The sequence below is a fragment of the Rattus norvegicus genome, chromosome 1, assembly GCF_021556685.1.
Source record: "Rattus norvegicus strain SHRSP/BbbUtx chromosome 1, alternate assembly SHRSP_T2T, whole genome shotgun sequence".
NCBI lineage: Eukaryota > Metazoa > Chordata > Mammalia > Rodentia > Muridae > Rattus > Rattus norvegicus.
Window position 1 is genome coordinate 8,625,657 of NC_141534.1, and position 20,615 is coordinate 8,646,271.

General features: G+C 43.2%; 1 protein-coding gene across 5 annotated transcripts in view; it reads left to right on the forward strand.

The window, feature by feature from the left end:
• The first annotated feature begins 7,366 nt into the window (after positions 1–7,366).
• Positions 7,367–20,615, forward strand: part of Plagl1 (PLAG1 like zinc finger 1) — a 39,915-nt gene continuing 26,666 nt past the window's right edge. For 4 of the 5 annotated variants that reach the window (XM_087627594.1, XM_087627626.1, XM_087627660.1 and 1 more), the window contains exons 1-2: positions 7,367–7,531; positions 8,267–8,303. The gene's annotated coding sequence lies outside the window, so the exon portion shown is untranslated. 5 annotated transcript variants of the gene reach the window in all.

A 20,615-nucleotide genomic window follows, 5' to 3' on the forward strand; every position in this document is an offset into this window, starting at 1 on the left:
AGAGACCTTGGAAAGGGGAAACATGGCGGTCTCACGCTATGTGCTGGGCTGGGAACAGACCGAGACTGGTGTCGCACTGACGATAGTATGGGTGATATTTTATTTATTACATGCAATACATGTACAGCGCCATGCTGAGGATCGAAGCCAGGGCTTCATCATGTATGCATGCATGCAAGCGTGCAAATCTGGTCCTTCCTAACTGAACTACAGTCCTGGTCCTCTTTTAGTGATTTCCAAGTGCATGATCCACTAGATCATGGTCCAATAGAACTACAATCCTGTGACCTTTAATCCATAGATCGTCAATCCCGTACACTATAAGCCTATATTGGTTATTACCATTTGACTCCCCTGAATCCGATTTCTCATGCTGTGCGTGTAAGTGAGGTCATGTGGTACTTGCTTCTCTGTGCCAGGTTATTGACTTAACAAAATCCTCAGTCTTTAAAGATGGGAGTGAATTCCATGTAGGTGCACGCTACCTTGATCTGTAGATCAGGCTGGCCTTGAACTCACAGATATTCACATCCCTCTGCCTCTGATTGTCGTACGTAGTGCTCCAGTGAGCATGGACTGCAGATGGCTCTTCTGCACACTGATTTCACATTTTTTGGGTATGTGTCCTACATAGACAGGAAGGCTTGCTTTCTGCCTCCCCCTCCCCGACCCCGTCTGTAATTATGTTACTTGCAAGAAATAGATACCTTTCTCATTCCTGCTATGTATACTCCAAAGTGAAAATGGTACTAATTTTAACTCCTTTTAAATGCAGGTAAAAATTACTCCTCCCTCTTTTGGTAGCACACCATGATTTTTTTCAAGGAGACAGAGGCTAGACTATATAAGCTGCAAATATTCTATCCAGCTTGCCCTAGTGGTGCACACTCGGCTGTGGGTATTTGGCTGCTCTCTTACCTTAGGCTCTTACTCTGGGTCTGTGAGTAGTGTTTTCCTCAGTTTAGCTTGTGCAGATTCCAGATTTCTGTTTTATTTTTTTCCACCCTGGGGTTGGTTTCCTTCTGTCCTATACAGAATTAGCTGATGGCTTATTAGCCCTTATGGTTTCTTTGCTCCCCAATAATGCTGTGCAGAGCCCCCAGTTTACCTACCAATCCACTTATTTCTCAAAATTATTTGCGTGTGTGGTAAGACTGGCTCATTTTTGGATGGAAGCACTTCTTAGGCATGGACTCTTGGACTGTGTGTGTAGAAAAGGGGAACAGAAAAGCAGACAAGCAGACATTCATCTGTTTCTTTGTATTTTTTAAATTGCAGATGCAATATTGGCCAGTTGCTTCAAAGCTCTCCACTGTGGCTTCTGCCGTGAGGAATTGCAACTTGGAACCGTGAGCAGAAATAAACCTATTCCCAATTAAGTTGTTTTTGTGGAAATACTTTTTAATCACAGAAACAGTAAAAGAAGCCAAGACAGGCAATATGTTACTTTCCCATGTGATTGCTTGGATGCAGAACCCCATTTTACTTATTTCTTAAGGATTGTTTAGAATAGCAATCAATGTGTCTTATCGCTGACATTTGAGCCTCTAGTTTGCAACTAACATAAACACTTGTGTGTAAGTAGTTTTATAGACAAGAGTTGGGGGGTCCTGGATTATAAAACAAACAAATAATTAGCTTCATAAGGTAATTTTACAGCTAAGCAGGTGGTTCATGCGTATTATCCCTATGCAGAGGCATCACCATGAGTTAGAAGCTAGTCTGTACTCCTTGAGTTTCAGGAGAAAAACAAAGAAACAAACTTTCAAACAGCATCATTTTCTTTTCCTTTTAGGGTTGTTCCCTTTCAGCTGCTGTTTTTCCTCATTGTTGCTAATCTTAGCTCTGTCAGTACCCCCCTCCACACGCCCACCCTCCCCCAACCCCCATAGCTCTACTGGTCTGCATACAGTGTTACGTTGTTTTAGCTTTATTTTTTGCACTGGGAAACAGAATTTTAAATGTCTTTCGCATCACTGCTAGTTAATATCTGTGCCCTCTTTGGTCCTCTTCACGCATTTTGCTCATTTTTATTACATTCTTAATTGTTTGTTGAGCTACATGAGTCACTCAAATATTTTGAGTCCCACATCAGTGGTCTGTATCGATGTTTTCTCCCAGTATGAGGTAGGCCTCTTATTGTGTGTCCGAGCATGCGTGTGTGTGTGTGTGTGTGTGTGTGTGTGTGTGTGTGTGCATGGCTCATTTTGGAGTTCTAATTTTCTTAAATGGTCTCTTCAGAAGAACTGAAGATTTTATTTTTAGTAAATCTGCTTACTGATTTATTCTTTCAGAATCTTTGTTTTGCGTAGCCTTCCAAACAACCGCCTGCCCCAGGGTTTTCTTCTAGATCAGAGTCGCCGGAAGTGTGAGTCACCCATATCAGATTTTCCAGGAGCCACAGTAAAATAGTGAGAACAGCTTCCTTCAGCAAACTCATCATTTATATTTTATTCCAAATAATAAATCTTGAACATTATCATTTTAACATGTAGTGAGTATCAAATTACTTTTCACACTTACTAATGTGTGCTTGTGGTGTGTAGTCATTTTCTCTCTTTCAACCTGGGGATGGAATGCAGGCCGTCAAGTTTGTATGTCACGGGCCTTTATCTGAAGAGCCATCTTGCCAGTCCACGATATGCAATTATTAACGAGACTTGCATATTGTATTTGAGTTAAAAGTTCTTGAAAACTGAAGTTTAATTTCACAGGTAGTTGATCTAACTCTGGACTAACCACGGTTAACGTGCTAAACAGACCAGTGCCTGTTTCAGCGAATAAAGCAGTTTTGGAAGTTGTATATTGCCTGTGTTCTGTGTTGATCTGTGATCCACTTTGGTTTCATTTTCTTGTTTTAAATATAAGCAGAAGCCCACCCCCACCCCCCAATAGCTAGTTCCCACACCATTATTTCTCTCTCCAATTGATTACACTTCTGCCAAAAATCAACAGCTCTTAAGCTAAGAGGAATGGTCCTGTCCGTCATCCCAGCCCCTGGAGGCAGAGGCAAGCACATAGAGTTCAGGGTCGTCCTCTGATACAGATCAAGTCCAAGGCTAGCTAACGGAGTGAGTGAGTCCCTGGCTCAAACAAAACAGTTTCTGGGTTCAATATTTTGTTTTTTTTTTCCTAATGCTAGTGCCTTCTTGTCTCTGTTTTTATAGTTTTTTTTATAGTTTTGTTTTAAGCATTAAGACCAGAGCTTCAGCCTCCCAATCACCCTGTCCTCTTCATTCTTCCTCATCTTTTTCTTCCTCTTCCTCTTCCTAAGGAACATGCATATCTATAATTTAAGGTGTTTTTTTTTCCCCTCCTCTATGGTCTTTTCTTTTCATATAAAGTTATGATCAGTTCGTTGCAGTTCTGCAACAAATCAGATCTGGACTTTACCTGTTGTAGAGGATTAAGACGTAACCCCCTGGCAGGTGGTGGTGGTGGTGACTCACACCTTTAAATCCCAGCCCTTGGGAGGCAGAGGCAGGCAGATCTCTGTGAGTTTGCAGCCAGCCTAGTCTACAAAGCAAATTCTACCCTTCCCAGACACACACATGTCCATGTCCTAATAATCCTTGGTATCTGTGCTTGTTACATTGTCTGATTTTTAAAATATATATATACATATATATATATATATATATATATATGTGTGTGTGTGTGTGTGTGTGTGTGTGTGTGTGTGTGTGTGTGTGTGTGTGTAATGGGAGTGGAAGGACACTTTACATTCTAAACTAAATTTTTGTACGGCAGGGGCCGGGGAACCCGTAAGCCCAGTTTTGAGGAGATTCCATACGAAAACATTAGGTATTCTACTTTCGTTAAAGTAATTCAGGAGAAACTTTATGATACAATGACAAGTGTCCTAAAAAGACGGTCACAATGGAGCCACCAATCAAGAAAGACACACCGGAGAGGGAGGCAGGGATGGGTCCAGTGTGGCTCTCAGAACAGCTACCAACACTTGCTAGAAGCAAGGGTGGAGTCTCCTAAAGGGCCACTAGAGGGTGCACGTGATCTTTGCTGATACTTTCAAACGGCAGACTTGTTGCCTTTCTTGAGTTGTGAGAAAGTTTCTTGTTCTGAGGCAGCCATTTGTGGTAATGGATTGTGACAGCTATAGGAAGCAACTCTGCCCATTAGCAGGCCAAGGAAGGTCCCCTATAGTTCTACGTTTTGTTTTCAAGAATGAATGTCAGCTTTTGCTCAATGTCTTTTCTACATGACTGAAGAATGATACTGTCGCCTATTCTTTGGTTATTGTGTTCATATTTTGTATCAACTGTCTGTTCACATGGTAGAAATATTAGAACCTTCATAGCTGCTACCCTCTATCAAAACAGCCCTGATAGTGAAGAGTTCTGACACATTCTACCTCAGTGTAAATCAGCGTCAGTCTTTTTATTTGGTAAGGAACACACACACACACACACACACACACACACACACACACACACACAATTTTCCCCCTGCTAGAGGCTCATGTAACCCAGTCTGGCCTTGAACTCACCTGTAACCAAGGAAGACTTTGAATTCCTTGAATACCTAATCCTCTTGCCCCTTAAGTGCTGGGGTCACAGTCATGAGGCACTGTGCCCGACCCATAAAGACATTTTAAGAATTCAGTGAAGAGTCTATGGATTGTGAGAGGGACTGCTGTGGTTCAGTTTTGCTGAGAAAGATGCGTCTGATATCTACAGTGTTTCAAAAATGAGATGGTTTCTAGAGAAAATACCAAGTGTCATTGGTTTTGTTTTTGTTTTTTTTACACACAGATTCAATGACACTTCTGAGGTACACCTGGCAGCCATGCAGCACAGAAGCCAGCTTGCAGGAGCTGTGCAGCACCCTACCCACCACTGACTTTCTTGCAGCCCTATCCTCTGTGGCTTTTACCTTGCAAGGATTTATTTACAACTTGTGTCTTAAAAACCTTTGGGGGATGCGTGTTTCCCAGGAAAAGCTTAGAGGGTCACAGCTACCAGGGAAACCCATTCATATTCAAAAAAGAACTCTGAAAATAGCCTAACAGAAGAAAAAGTTTCATATGATTTATTATCGACTAGAGATTCCTGCCTGTATAAGCACATTTCAGGGAAGCATGAGAAAGTCAAAATTAGACCACCCAAGGGAAAGAAAACAGCGTGTAAAATAAGCAAGGAAAGAAAACCACCCCCCCTCTTACTTTTCTTTTTTCAAACAAGGTCTCACTATGGCTGTCTCAAGTACAGACTGGCCTTGAACTTTTCCAACCCTCCTGTTTTTGCCGTCTGAGTGCTGGGATTACAGATGCTCATAAACTGTCCCAAACGGCATTCTTACAGTGTTCAGTTTGAGAACTGATAGAGTAAAGAGTTCTCGAAGTGCCTTGTGTGTACAATCTGCCTATATCCACTCCATCCTCCCGCCCTTTAAAGACACATTGAGAGAAAACAAAAAACCAAAAAACAGACTAAGTCTTGAGAAGTCTCCAATCTGCCACATTAGAAATCAGTCAGGAGCACCCTTATGAAGCAGTCCAGGAAACAAAAACATTTAATACAGCAGTCCACCTCCTGGGGTGCTATGTTCTGCTGAAAACTCCTGTCAGAGTTCATGGGAAGGGGCTGTTTCAACCGAGGAGGGGTCTGGTGTAGGGCTGTAAGATTTACCAGCGAGGGCTGAGTTGCCTAGACAAGCTGTTTTTCCAGTTTTAGCTGTTTCCATGTGCGTTCTTCCTCCCAAGGCCCCTGTGCCTTGAAACCTAAAGAACTCACAGGAAAAAAAATAGTCTACAAAAACAACACTGAGGCCTAAAACGGAAGCTGGTTCAGATATAACATGAATGGAATATTATACTCTTGAAAGAATGTAAAACTCAAAAAATTAAAAAGCGTGATATACGTGGACTGGAGGTAGGGGTAGGGAGAGCAGGCCATTTTGTCCTTGATAAATAATTCTTCAGGCATTCAAGCAGAAAAACCGAGTGACCTCTGAGAAAAGCTTATGTAGGATTCAGGCCTCTGCATGGAGATCTTTCGTCAAAAAGGCACTTGGGCATGGTGTTACAAGTATGTAATGCCATCATTTAGGAGTTGGAGACAAAGGAACCAGAAGTTCAAGGTCAGCCTGAACTACGTGAGACCCCTGTTTTTTAAAAAAAAAAATCTGTGAAGAAATTGCTTTTGTGTTCTGTGAGGTTTTGCAGGGATTGGATTCAAAATAACCGGTGTTTTGTTTTTTTTTTCTCTACATGTAAAGATAAAAGCATATTTTCCTTCTCACGTGCAAGCCACGCACTTCTTAAGAAAACGGCCTAAGGGAAAACAGCAAGCGACCCTCACTAGAGAAATGTAGTCTAGGAAAGGCTTACAGTGACCATCACGTTCCTTGAATCTGGAGTTAAGATCGCACATTTTAGCTGCTCACGAGCCAAAAGCAATATAAACGGCGGTGGGAAATTGAGTCTGGGTTAGGATAGGAGAAAGTGTGCACGCAGATTAATCGCCTGTCTCACTCAGGAGACTGTGAAACTGAAACAAGTCTGGAAGCCCTCCCTGCTCCTTATTTTTTCCACGTTTTGTTCACAGACGCCCCCCTTTCCCATGCTCCCGCCCCACACCCCTTTTTAAGTGTATATGTCTTAAAAGGACAAAAGCAAACCCTGGGGATTCGTTTCAGGCTCTTCCTTCAAACTCAAAACACGATAAAACGTTTTAACTGCTTTTAAAGTATTGTGTGATGCAAGCCCGTGGTCACAAAATTTGCTTGCAATCTGTCTTGTTTCTTCGCTGGTCCACAGGGAGAACAAGGTTTCTACAGGGGCTGTCATGGGGGACTGAGCCTCAAAGCTGTTAGAGCCCTCTGTGGCCCACACCAGCGGTGGTACCACTGCCCACGCAGGAAACTGAGTTCCTTTGGCCTCTGGCTACAAGCTTCAGCCCACAAAGCATCCATCACCCCCCCCCTCCAGCCCCCACCTCCGCCCAGCCTCTGGTTTGCGATGTAGCCGAGGGAGGGTGGATCATCTCGTTGGCGATGGAGCGATCAATACTACACGCAGATATTCGGGCAGACTCGAGGCTACCTGCGCCAACGCGGCACCTAGGCGACCTTGGCTGTGCGTAGACAGCCGATGAGTCACCGCAGCGGGCTGCGTGGCTGTCCTCCCCCGCCGACCCCCGAGCCCCAACGGGGCCTCCTCATCCCACGTGACATCGGAATGGGGGGGGGAGCAGCTCCTCTCGCAGCCCCGCCCGCAGCCTCGTCCGTGCAGCCATCCCCTTGGCTGGCTTGTTGCGCGGCAAAGCCCACGGCGTCTGTGATTTGTCACTCGGCTCGGGCAGGGACCGCCCCGAGCCTTGATTTAGACGGGTCCGGGGCGTTCTCCAGCCTCACTCGCCTGGCAGGCGGGAGAACGCTCGGGAGTTGTGGCCGTGGGCACGGGGCTCGCGGCAAGAGGAGCGGAGAGCGGGCATCTCCTGAGCGCCGTCATGGCTGCTTAGGCTGCGCCTGCCAGCGGACCGACGGTGTCGCCCGAATCCGGCTCGGATAGGTAAGTGACAGCCTTGGTGCTGCGGGGAGGTGGCGTGGCAGTGTCGCGCAGGGAGGGTTGCCGCGCACTGCGTGGACCGTGGGGTCCCGGGCCCTTCGGGCTCCGAGGTGATAAACTCCGATCCTTGGTGTCCCGGCTGCAGCCAGAGATGCAACGAAAAGGCTCTGGGTCCCTCCAAATGCGCGCCCGTGCCGCGCTAGCTTGCACGGGCGTCCGTGTGCTGCGCGGCACTTAGCCGCGGTCCTTACAACCTGGTGACGCCCCGAAAGGCGCTAAAAGTTGGTGAGAGGTGATTTGTATTCCCTTGGGCGAAACGCACTTATTCGGGATGCTTTAACGATAACTGGGCACTCCCGCTTGTGCTCTGGAAGCTTCTTGAAAACGCCAGACTCCTAAGAATTCCTAGGAGAATTTAGAGCACAACTTGTGTACTTTTTTTTTTCCCCCTCCAGTCAACTTTAAGGTCGCTAGTAAGGGTTTTTGGCTTTGTACTGAAAAATGCTCCAAAAATGTTGGGAATCCCCCCCCCTCGCAACAAATGTGCTACTTTGATGTTTTAGGAATCGAGTAAAAATTAAAAATAGAAACATCCCAGGGTAGATTCTTCTTCTAGGAATCTTCCGCTAACCCCACCCTCCAAGGCAGCTCCTATTAGCTGTCCGGGGCCTCGCCGAGGTGCTGCACCCGAAGCGCCCCCCCCTCACCCTTTTCCCTTTTCTCTGTTTTAATCCACAGGTCTGGTTGGAGTCTGTGCCTGCTTGCTTGGCGTGTGGTAAGTGATTAATATTTTAGCGACGTATGAAATGATAAAATGATAAAATCTATTGTTTCGCGTTTTTTTTTTTGCTCTAAAACAGTGAGGAATTTTTATACTAATAAACGAGAACGTTCATTTAAGTAAAAAAAAAAAATTAGAGTTGACGACATTTGACAGATGCATTTCCCGAAGAACTCGCTGTCCCGCTCCTCAAAGTAAACGGAGCAGCGTTGTTCCAAGCAAGGTGGTGGAGCCCGTATTTGGGAGTTGTGAAATCATTTAATTGAGACAGTGATTGACGTTTCAAGAAATTGAAAACCGCAAACAGAGAGTTTTAAAATGTCAGAATGTGTCTCAAGTCAGAGGGTCTTTGTCTTATGATACTCGCCCCCCCCAGCCCCCACGCCTTGTTTACACACAGGAATGTATGTAATGCTGTTCTAAAATGTCATTCCTTACTCCGAGTCATGGTCAAAAAAAAAGTTTCAAAGCCCCCTGCCTTAGATAAATTTTCATATGCACCAGAGTGCAGGTACAAGAAGCCTTTCTGTGTAGTACCACAAAGCTGGACGACGCCTTCGTGTCCGTCTGACTGGGAATCATAAATGATGTACCACTCAGAATGGAACAGGGCACAGGAGCAAATTGAGGTAGTTTTGGGTTTCTATACGGACTCCTCTCATGGTGGAGGGGAAGAAATAAAAGCAAGTTACTGAATATCGCATGATTTCATCTATGTAAAATTCAGAACCTGGCAAGCAAAACTATTGCCTAGGGACCCACCGAGATATTAAAGTCACAAGGGAAAAAACGTAAAGGAATTGCTATGAATGTCAAGTCAATGGTGGCCACCCTGGAGGTGGGGGGGGGGGCAGAAGGTGTGAGTGAACACTAAGAATCCCTGTGATTTTGGAAACTGTCTCATCTCCTGACCACTGGACAGTGACCTGAGCCTTGTTTCAGGGTTAGTAACCATTAATGATACACGTAGACCTAAACGTCACCCCACCCCCCACCACCAGTATATTAAAGAAAGGGAAGAAGCCCGAATACTGGGCTTTGAAATATCTCATATTTTCCACTGCGTCACAAAGATCAGGGTGAGTTACCTAGGTAACGTAACAGCGTTAACGTCTCATTGTTTTTCAAGTGGGCACACTGCTGTTCATTAAAGCCATCATCTGTTCCTAGACATTAAAAAATGTTAATATATTTTAAAAGAACTTGAGAAAATTGAAATCACTCAGTGCGCTCTTTCTTAAAAATAACTTTTGGTTGGAATTACACTTTATTTAGTAATTAAGCTCAAATGAGGTTTTGTTATTTAAAAAAAAAGGTAAAAACTGAAAAGGTAACAAAGCGCACAGATTTTATAATCTTCTGCTCTGGGTTGGAAAATGCTGGCGTGCCATGTTTATTTCAATTTCAGTTATTCAGTGGCTCTAGGCCATATTTCTTGTGCTCCATGTGTAACTTTAGATTTTACTATGTTACACGCTTCTCCATTTACACACCAGGACACTTCCAACGTTGCACACGTTCCTCTCGGGGAAAACATTGTTCTGAATACAGGTCACGCTTGAGGAAACTTTCAGATAATAAACAGACATCCGTCTTTGTGATGTGTGTCTTGATTTAAAAAAAAAAAAAACTTGGCTGTTAATGAAATTTATTCCACAATGAATTCTGAAGTGTTTACAGTTCGCGTCTTGCCAGCAGATCTGGAACGCATGTACCTGTGGGTGTGGATATGTATGTTTTGTTTACGTGGTGAAGATAGCACAAGATAAACAGTATTTTATTTTGTTTTATTATCGTTTTTTACTTGGAGAGGGAGTTGTCCCTGTGCCAGGGGCTCGGTACAGCCCCTCTGCCACGGGCGCTGCTCAGATTGGTTTGGGCGTGCACCTAGGCTCTGTGCCCATTTGTTGCCTGAAAATATTATAGCTTTTTATGTACTGTTTCTTTATTCGTGCTCTGTGGGTCAGTTTAAGAATTAAGCATGTTTTCATTAGGGTATTTTTTTTTTCTTTCACTGTGAGTGTTTGAGAGGTATTCTCTAGCTCCAGTGTGGCAGGCTGGGCAAATCCCCCTCTTGTTACCGAATCCTGATTTGTGCTGCTATTTAGCACACATATCAATACTGCTGGCTTGTTTGCCTCAGAGAGCTGCTTTGCAGTCTTAATAGTTCCTATGCGATGATGAAGGACTAACAAAGGCTTTCTGGGGACGGTAATAATATGTATTGTGTGCAGATGTGTGGCTTGACACTTTTACCCGAGGTTTCTTTTTCAAACCCGGGAAGTTTTACCCCTGACTTCGTTCTCCCCTGAGTACCTACTTTCTTCCTAGGTACCACAGTTAGAGATATTAAAATTGCTCACATGTTTTCAATCTGGCGTTTTTTGTTTTTTGTTTTTTAATTTTTATCCATGTTGAATTCTGGCTATTCTGTCTTCAGGTCCACATTCTAGTCACCAAATTGAGCACCAATTTGACTTTGCAAATACAAAATGTGGAAAGGGCAGAAGTCAAAGGGCGTGGCCTGATGAAATGTTACTCATGGAAATGCCTGTGTGCCTATCCAGAGGTGGTCACAGACCCTTTGCATGCCCTGTCCCTTCCTACTGGGGACCACCCTCCCCCGCTCGACTGTCCTGATTTCAGTCACCATGGGCTTGAAAATGTACTTTTTTTTTTTTGACTCACCTTAACATTCTTGGGAGCCATCTAATACTGCACTGTGTGCACTGTGACTTTTGTTTGTCATCCCTTTATATGTGGGACTGGCAAACTGTGGCCTGCTAGCCAATTCCAGCCCGTTACGTACATTCATATAGCGAGCTTCGCTGGAACAGTGCCAAAGCCTGCTTCTGCGTGTAGTACTGTCGCCATCAGACCCACAAAGCCTAAAGTGTTTTCCTTCTGCCTGCTAGCGGGAATTTCATTTTCTCCACTTCGACAGCATGCATTACTAGCACTTTATCCATTTTATATATATGTGTGTGTGTGTGTGTGTGTGTGTGTGTGTGTGTGTGTGTGTATGTGTGTGTATATACACACATACACATACACATACATTTGAGTTTTCCGTATCAGGTTGTTACAAATTAAATTGCTTTAACACTTCCTTTTTTGAAAAACAAACGTGCTCTATTTCAACGATGCATCTCTGTACGCAGTGGCGGGGTTTCATGCAGGTAAGTGCAGGTACCTTCGGAAGCTGAAGATGCTGGGGTTCCCCTGGAGCTGGAGGTCCAGTAGGTACTGGGAACTGGGCGGGGTGGGCTGTGGAAGAGCACTGTTTGCTCTTAACTGCTGAGGTCTATCTCCATCTGCAATTGTTTTTTTTTTTAAAAACTCACTAACAGAGATATGTCTCTTCGCTACAGATTGAATGTCCCTCGTCTTAAAACCTAGCCCTTTTAAAATCTGCAAAGCTTTTGGGCACCAATATGCCTGCCACAAGTGGAAAACCCTACACCTGGCCTTAAATGATGAGTTTCAATCAAATGCAAGTGCGTAAAAATAGCATATAGGTCTGCCTTCAGGCAGTATGCATCAAGCATACGTGATACCTGGTTGAGGGGGGCTCTACAACTCAGTATGTTCACACCTAGCACCCCTGAGACTCGGGGTTCAATACCCAGCACTGCGAATAAGGAACAAAATAAACAAATAAATAAAGTACACTTCATGTGCACACTTAGGTCCCACTCCAAAAATTTCTTATGCATGTTATGACTTTTAAAAACATCAAATGATAAGGGACACATAATCAGTGCAGCCCAAGAAGTTGAATTTTTGGTGTTTGTATAGGTTTGCATGAGTATTAGGATGAGTGGCATTTACATTTTATTTTTTTGAGACCGGTCATGCCAGGTAGTGCTTGCTGGCTTAGAACTTAGTATGTATTCCAGGCTAGCTTTAAATCTCCCACCCCTGCCTCTGGGTGCTAGGATGTCACATTTTCTCTGTGAAAGAAGTGCCTGTTTACACATTTTACCAATTTAAACATTTTGTTTATTTTAATTCCTAATATAACCGGAAAGGGAGACCCACCAGGCACATGCTTGCAAATTGTTATTTTTTTTTTGAAATGAGGTCTCCCTGTGTAGATCTGGGACGCTGCCAACTCCCCCATGTAAATCAGGTTGGCCTTGAACTCATGGAGGGTCGCCTGCCTCTGCCTCCAGAGTGCTGATATTAAAGGTCTGTGACATCTGGCCTGCTTGTAAATATTTTTTTGCCTCTGGAATTTAGTTTGTCACTTGCCTCACACTCTCTCACGTTCCCCCCACCCCATGTATGCATGCATGTGAGAGTGCATGTGTGCGTGCGTGTGTGCGTGCGTGTGTGTGTGTGTGTGTGTGTGTGTGTGTGTGTGTTACATATGCAGGTACACTTCCTTATATGGGCAAGTATGAAGGCCAGAGGTCAGCATGTGTCTCCATCTTGGGGTTTGAGACAGAATCAGTTAACCTGGAGCTCAGCCTTTTGCTACACTGACTGCCAGCAAGCCCCACCCATTGGCCTGTCTCTCCTTCCACAGTACTGAGGTGCTGGGCCTCACTTTTTAATGTGGGTACTGGGGATCTAAAGTCTTCATGTTTGCCCAGCAAGTGCTTCACCCACTGGGCCACCTCTCCGCCCTTGGATATTTTCATAAGTTTTAATGAAATTCTTTGCATTTGTGTATAAGCTTTAGAGTGAGCTTACACATGTCCATTTTAAGAGTCTTTCAGAGTTTTATTAGTGATTATTGTACTAGCTTTACAGAATAAATTTTGGAAATTGTCCATGGACATCATAACGGAAAATTGCTATTCGTGAACGTAGTATTCTTTTACATTTTATAAATTCTTCAATTATTCTTACCATTATTTTGTAGATTTCTATGTAAAGAACTTATACACTGTTAAGTCTCATTATGTACATTTTATGCTATTTTAATTTTTCTCCCAGTTTTATTTCCCCTTTCTCTTGTTCAGTATAAAAACAGTAGACTTTTGTGCCTTGATCTTGTATTTTTGTCGCCTTGACAAGTTCACTCATTATTTGAGTAGTGTATATCTTAGGAAAGATTTTTCTAAGTGGGCGATTATTCCACATGTAAAGAGAAAGCTAATTTTAGAAGAGGTGTCTAGCCTTAAAATGTCTATTGAGTTTTGGAGGTATTATATAGGCAAGAAAAAAAGAAACAGATCAAAAAGGTAAATTTAAACCTTGAATTAAAAAATTATAAAATTATACAACTTTTAAGATTTGCCAAGATAGTATAGAATTCCACCCACTTCCCTGTGTTAACTTTCCTATAGAACCATTATACATTTACAAAAATAAGTTTATCATTGGCATAATACTTAGATCCAGTGGTTCTCAACCTTCCTAATGCTGCAACCTTTTAATACAGTTCATGTAGTATACGTTCTCGACATACATACCATAAAATTATTCCATGGTCACTTCACAACTATAATTTTGCTACTATCATAAATACCTTTTAATTTATATTTGTGACCTTGGGTGGGGAACCTCACAAGGTATTTACCCTTCCAATTTGTATCTTATCTGGGGACGCATGGTATCCACATCAGCGAGTGATGCATACCCAACCTTGTAGTTGCTGGGTTAGACAGAAACCATGGTTTCTCTTATGTTTCTCACCAGTTACCACATTTCCCCATTCTCCACTCTTATTGTCAAATTCAAGAGATGGGAAGGACTTCAAATAATTTAGGGATATATGTGAAAGCCACCATAGTAATTAATAGTATGAGGGAATCATTTTGAGGTACTACAGTCTGGTGCTTTGATAATGCTGTGAAGTCGTGAATATGTTACTTCTCCCACCCTAGGACTGACTGTTTTTCAAGTCCTGATTCTGTTCACTTAAGGACAGGGATTAGAGGCCAATATCTAGGTGCTAGGAATCCTCCAGTTGGCTGACCTCTCCCTGTTTCTAGGCCTTCCCAGTGGTGATTTTACAGATGTATGCCCCTTCAAACTTGTCCAGTTCCTTCTGCATCTAATGATGGTACTTATTCATATTTTCCCTAACGGTCATGTGTTATTCTGTCGTCTTTGTGTTCTTTCACTGACCAAGGCAATAAGCGTTTGCCATAGGGGCTGTGGCTGTTCTTGTTTCTGAATTAAATGGGAGTGCTGTCCCTCACCAGTACTCACTACCACGGACCCACAGATGAGCCCAATTTTATTAAGCCCACTCTCTCATCTATTAGATCTCAGAGCCCACTCGATTTCCTACTTTGATCCCTTTGTGGTGCAGTAAAAAATCCTGGAATTGTTTAGCTTCTCAGTGTCTTAATTTTCCCATCTGTAAAAGATCTCTCCTGTGAAGGTGGTGAGAATCCTATCCTCTAAGTGACGCCACACTCAGTTTATTTTCCCCCTTGATTTCTTAGCATCTAATAGATAACTTTGTTCCGATTATTGTTCCAATAAGCCCACGTTAATTAAACCTTGGGCCTATGTCTATGATTGGGATTTAATATACTTTCTAGTGTGATACTTATGAGTCACAAAGCAATTGTTCTTAGTAGCAAGGAGGACAATAAGTGGAAGGTTCCTAAAAGAGTTATTGCACAACTGACATGGCCACTTTCCAGACTTTCTGGAGCGATTTTTATCTGCATCTTTGATAAGAGATAGATCTAGCTTTTGCGTGCACAAATTCAACACTTGCATATATCACGGCAAATCCCCCGCTACAGAGAAAGGGAAAGTGAGTCTAGCTCATAATACCTTATCCATAGGTCGAGATTCCTTAAATCTGTGTTTAGAATTCCCACCACATCTTCATTGAGCAACACCATTCTGAGCACCTTCGTGCCAGGCAGTGTCTTTTGCTTGTTGCAAAGGCATCCATGTCCTTGAGGACTTAGAAGTCAGTCAGGATTATACTGAAGACTGGAAGACGAGCCTGCCTGTTACCAATATGGGAAAACTCATTCATGTTTTTAACGGATACAGTTAAACTTTGTAACGTTCTCCTTGTTTCTGCATTCCTGTCAGCCCCACATCTTTAGGACCCTGTTCTTCTCTCCTGTATTATTCCTCCCATCCCAGCCCTTGTGAAAAGAGAGGTTCTTTGTACCTAGCCTGCCAGTGGCCCCTCCTTGCTCACGCCCAGCTTTCTTTGCTGGCCTCCGCCTATCTGCTGCTTCTTAGACTGAGTCGCCTGGTCCGGAGGTCATCACTTCTCACCTGCTCCAGAACATTCATTCCTCGGGGTCAATGGACGCACCCTTCTCCTTACCTTTAGTGCACTCACCCCCACTAATTTGCAGCCCAGACTTTCCAGATCCTGTTCTGTGGCAGCTGCGTGATAATCCTTCTAGCTAGATCAGAACCCTGTTATTGGTGATCTATGGGTTTTTTTTTTTTTCCTCTCTCAAATTGTTAGGTTTCACTATCCTTTTTTTTTTTTTTAAATCTAAATATTATTTCTAGCTGGTCAGGTTCTTAAAGATTCTGTCCAAACGCCCTGCATGGTACTTACCATACAAAACATGATTGCCAAATAGCTCCCGCCATTAAATACCCATGGTAATCGTGCGTGGTTTTGCAAGGTAGGTAGAATTATCTGTTTTCAATTGTGAAGAAACTCAGCCAAGAGATCAAGAAACTTGCCCAACATCACATAGTTAGCAAGTTGCAAGACTGGTTTGTCTGATTCTAAAGCTTTCTGCTTGTCCGTGCGGTATTGCCTTGGTGCTAAAAATAAATGGCTAAATGAATGAAACTACTGAGGAGAAATATTTACAGTAGAGCAAGCACAGAGGCCCCTCTGTCTTCATTGCCAGCGTGCTGTTCGGACGCTGACTTTTGAGACCGTGTTAAAGTCCTGGATTAGCCAGTTCAGCCTTCCTTTAGGTTTCCCTTCTAATTTTTATTGTTACTAAGGGATGACTTTTAAATATTCTTCATTGGGTTCACACAGATAGGGGAAACCATGCTTTACTCGATATTTCATTGTTTCGATTTTTTATTTTATTTTAGTGCTGGGATTCAAACACAAGGGGTCTTGAAAATGCTAGGCAGGTAATTCTACCACACACAACTCCTTTCCCCCACTTTTTGTGTTTTTCTCTCTTTGCCTTGCTGACTTTTAACAAATATTTGAGCTTTTTTTTTTTTTTTTAACTTTTTTGTGTGTGGTTTCTGCCAATATCCCAGGATTTGTCACTTGCTTTGGAACGGTTGACATGCAGCTGCCTAGCCACCAGAAGTGTCACCTGGGCCTAGTGGATTAAAAGGGAATTGGGGTGGTTCTTCTAAAGGGTCACAACACTGAAATGGGGCCCCACCCCTCTGGCCTTATCAAACCTTAATTACTTCTAGACCAGTGAGGTCCCTAGATGTCGTCTCCCTGGGGTTGTACTTAGGCATAGGGATGCTATGGGTTCACTCCATTTGTACCTGAGTCATCCACAGGCAGAAAAACGTTGAAATGGAGACAAGCTGCTTTTGTGTTTATGATGCTGTCTCCCATCCGCCCGTCATGTATCTTAACAGGCATAATGTCAGTTATTTATTTATTTATTTATTTATTTATTTATTTATTTATTTATTTATTTATTTTTACAACGCCATTACTGTGGCTCCTGGTTGAGATCTTTGAGTGCTTGTGTAAGGTAGAGAGGCGATCATTTGGCCGGCCTTCTGTGAAATCTGCCTGCCTCTCATGCTTTTAGTGTAATGTCTCGTTGCGCTCTAAAGGGACATTTCAAGCTGCAGTCTGGAGAACTGCTTTTTAAAAGCCCACGGAAGATGTTTGTAGCCCTCAGAGGATGCTAGGTAAGGACATATGGATGTTACCATTCAGCCTGAGGCTTTGGAATCTGAGATGTACAGGGAAATTAGGGACTCCTGGCATCTCTTAGGGATTATGAAAATAATACAGATCTAAACCTAGTTTGTGATTTCTTCTTAAAATATAAGTTTATTCTCGAAAGTGTCGCTGAATGAAGGGCAGCAAGTTTGAGACAGGATACCCCAAAGGAAGCAAAATGTTTCTTCCTGGACCCTGAGTCCATCTGGTCATTGTTTTGCGAATCTTCCTGACTAAGAATAGTCACAGGTGGAAAGGAGGGTTAGAGAAATTGCCTCACTTGGGGACTGACCATTTTTTTTCTACTCACTTCCTACAAGTAGAAATGAAAGGGCCCAAGGGTCATTTTAACACTTCAACCTGAGAGGCCTTTGTCTGTGGCAGTACAACGCTCTTCCAAACTTGGATGCTTTCTTAGGTATTTATTTATATATTGTGTTTTCAGGCAGTCATATGTGCAAAGAATTCTAATTTTTTTTTCCCCTTTTGAGTTATGGTTCTCAGGACTCATTCCTGTGGTTCCTTTTAGACGTCAGTGAAGCTGTCTGGGACTCCCTGGTCTCTCTTAGAAAGTTTAGTCTTTGTTTAGTCCTTCCCCTGTCCTGTGTCCATAGGCAATTTAGTTTAGCAACATTTTCCTGAACGTATGCCCTTCACCATCTTCTAGACATTCTCTGTTAGACGAATCTCACTACATAGTGGAGCTGACCTTGAACTATCGAAGGTCTTGCCTCACTCCCCACCCTTATGCCTGAGAGATAGGATCTGTGTTTTTATGAATCTGACACTTAGGTAGTTGAGAGTGCTTAGTATCCCCCATAGATCCTGGGACTTCTCTCTTCCCTGAGATGGTACAGCTGGAGAAGGTCCAGCAAGAAGAATGGATCAGAGTCAGGGTCATGCTCACCCAGGCCTTAGGACAGTTCTGAGGAAGCACTGTGGCCTTTGTGCCTGGAAAAATGAGGATAGGATGTGGGGTGACCTGGTGCCAAGCTCTGTAATACTAAGTCAGCTTTGAGCTAGCATCCGGGGAGCTAAATTCTTTGATCACCCAAATTGAGGCTCTTATCTTGACTATGTAAATCCTCACAGTCCCGTTGTGATAGATAAATCAGTGTTTTTCAGGCATTGTAGTGAATTTACATCAACTCTAAATTCTCTTATCTCTTGGAGGTAATGGGACTGGGGAGTGTGTAACTCAGAGTGGCACCCTTATCACATCCGAATCTAATGGGAACAACCTAGAGAAAGGAGCTATTGCAAAGCACAAGGTCCCCAAATCCAGATGATCAAGGTCAAGTGCTTGCTCTACTAAGTGATAACAGGAAAGATTTTTATCCCCTTTCAGCCACGATTGAATTTTATCAAGGAGATAGAACCACCAATTCTTTGGGTTGTCAAGGAAATTAAGTCACACAAACAGCTCATGCAGGAATACAGGTAATTCCTTTCTCAAAAGTAATGAAGATTAGTGATCATCTAAGGAATAAGGCTGTGGTTTTTCTGCATGGAGCCTGACTTAAGAGAGGTAGGAGGTGTAGGATACTTGAAGTTCCTAGTCTGATGTCCTGAAAGAGTGCTTTAGGAAGGACCTGGGCTCCCGAGTATTTCCAAACAGACTTTTTCACCCACAGCCTTATAATCTCTCTTCATCGGCAACCTCCTGGCTTTTAAAGTGAGGGGAAGGAATCCTTGGTAGCATTAATAATTATCCTTTGATAAAGTATTTCAAAGAAGAGGCAGCTTGGGAAGTGAGTAGGAGGCAAGCCAGCGAGAATCTTCCAAAAGCTTCTCTGAGGAAGGGTAGGAGCTGAACAGAGTTGTAGAGCACTACTGAGTGTTTGCTTTTTAAGTCGGGGCACACCAGAGTATGTTGAATAGCGGGGATATGTGTCTTAGTGGAAAAAGAGGGTTTGAAAACGTAGGGAAAAGTCAAGATGGAAAGGTGGAGAATGGCTTCTGGTTCTAGGAAGATGTCGAAGTGGCTGGAGGGAAGACTGTACATCCGATAGCTTTTGTTTTTTTCAGTGAACCGTGAGGCAAGGGTGTTGATGGACATGTGTGCAAGCATTAGAAGGAGGAAGGGCAGCTGGAAGAGAGGAACGTGTGGAATGACCAAAGTATGGGGAGGCATTATGAAGCTGGGCAGCCTCCAGAGTCTTTGTGAGAGCAAGTTGGCAGTTACAGCAGTCAGTATGGACATACGTTCCCACAGTAAAGAAAGAGCATTCGAGTCACTGAGAGGCCCTGTAAAGCTTAGTTAAAACGCATTGACTAAAAATAACGGGTTCTGTACACGGAACAAATGTAAGCATTTCAGAGCGACCGATAGATTAAGAGGCAGATAACGTAGAGTCGACTCCATCCTTTACAATGAGGGAGGAGAATAGGTAGCTTCATATGGAGGGGAAGCTCAATCCAGTCCCTTGCTTTTGCATATAACTTATATGCACAGCCACCCATGCTAGTGATGAGCCCGCCTCCTTTCGCCACCTCCTGACCCGACCCCATTAAGGAGACATCTGTACACAATACACACCCTGAGCATCCGGAACAGGGTATCAGTGGCTTACTGACTGCATGCCTCTTAAGTATTCTTGACCCTAGCCAACCTGCCACAGTTATGCAAAAATACGTTGCTTCATTTTGTAAGAGGAAAATGGCTACTTTTCTTCAGTCATAATGCTGTGTCATTAAGATAATGAACCTACAGAAATTTCGTCCCCGATAAGTGTTCTACTAAATTATTACCATTATTTGGAAATTACCTTTAGGTGGGTAGATGTAACTATTGGCTAAAGAGCCTAATTTTGAAGCTTTTTGTCTCTGACTGAAAGTCCCGTTTCTCATCATCCCCGGTGGCCAGACGGATGATCTTTTCTCAGAGGTCAGCCTGGCTGTGCATATGTAAACTACCTGAAATGGCCAGGGTTGCAATTCAAGGGCCACCGAACAGTTCATTGCTCTAATTAGGGCTCTTCTTGTTGTGTGCTGCAGCCTCTGTTTTGCTTCGTTTTTTTTTACCATTTTCTGTTATTTTGTGTTTGAAAACAGAACAATTTTCCATTTTGCAAATTACCTGCTCGTGTCTGGTTAATGTGCCTCACATACTTGGGAGTCTGAAACGATGTAATTGAGAATTCCAGGCCAGTTTGGGTTATAGAACGTGAGCGTATCTTTACCCAAACAAAACAGAACAGAACAAAACGCTCCTATCAGTGTCCGGGGACTTTTTTTCTATTCAGTGTCTCTATGTTAAGGCGAAGTCTAGCAGTAATTGGGGGCTTTGTGGTGACAGCACAACATATTTTGATGCTGTCAATATTGACTATCTTGAGGGACAGTTGAGCCTAGACATCAATGATCTGGTCCCAAACACTGCTAGTGTAATGATATATAACTTATGCAGCCTCTCAGTGTCTTAGTTTTCTCTTGGGTAACTCGGGGTGAGGGAAGACAGTGGCATATGTATA